Source organism: Penaeus monodon, chromosome 24 (assembly GCF_015228065.2).
Source record: "Penaeus monodon isolate SGIC_2016 chromosome 24, NSTDA_Pmon_1, whole genome shotgun sequence".
In the NCBI taxonomy this organism is placed as follows: domain Eukaryota; kingdom Metazoa; phylum Arthropoda; class Malacostraca; order Decapoda; family Penaeidae; genus Penaeus; species Penaeus monodon.
In genome coordinates this window covers 22,309,465-22,309,691 of record NC_051409.1, presented here as the reverse complement: position 1 = coordinate 22,309,691, position 227 = coordinate 22,309,465, and positions in this window count along the sequence as shown.

Here is a 227-nt window from a genome sequence, read left to right as displayed (position 1 = left end):
ACTCATGGAATTGCTGCGTATGCGGGGCAATCGAGCAAGGGGCACGAGGCCCACAACAGACTCAGAGTGGCACTTGTAGAACCTCGAAAACCTTGCTCCTGACCCGCAGCCGCGCCCTCAAACCCAAAGAACCACACGTCCTCATTGCTTATGGTAACAAAATTAAAAGTGTGAGTATTACCGCAAGCGATCACCGGAAGGAGCAAACGAAGTAAAAGAAAAATTTT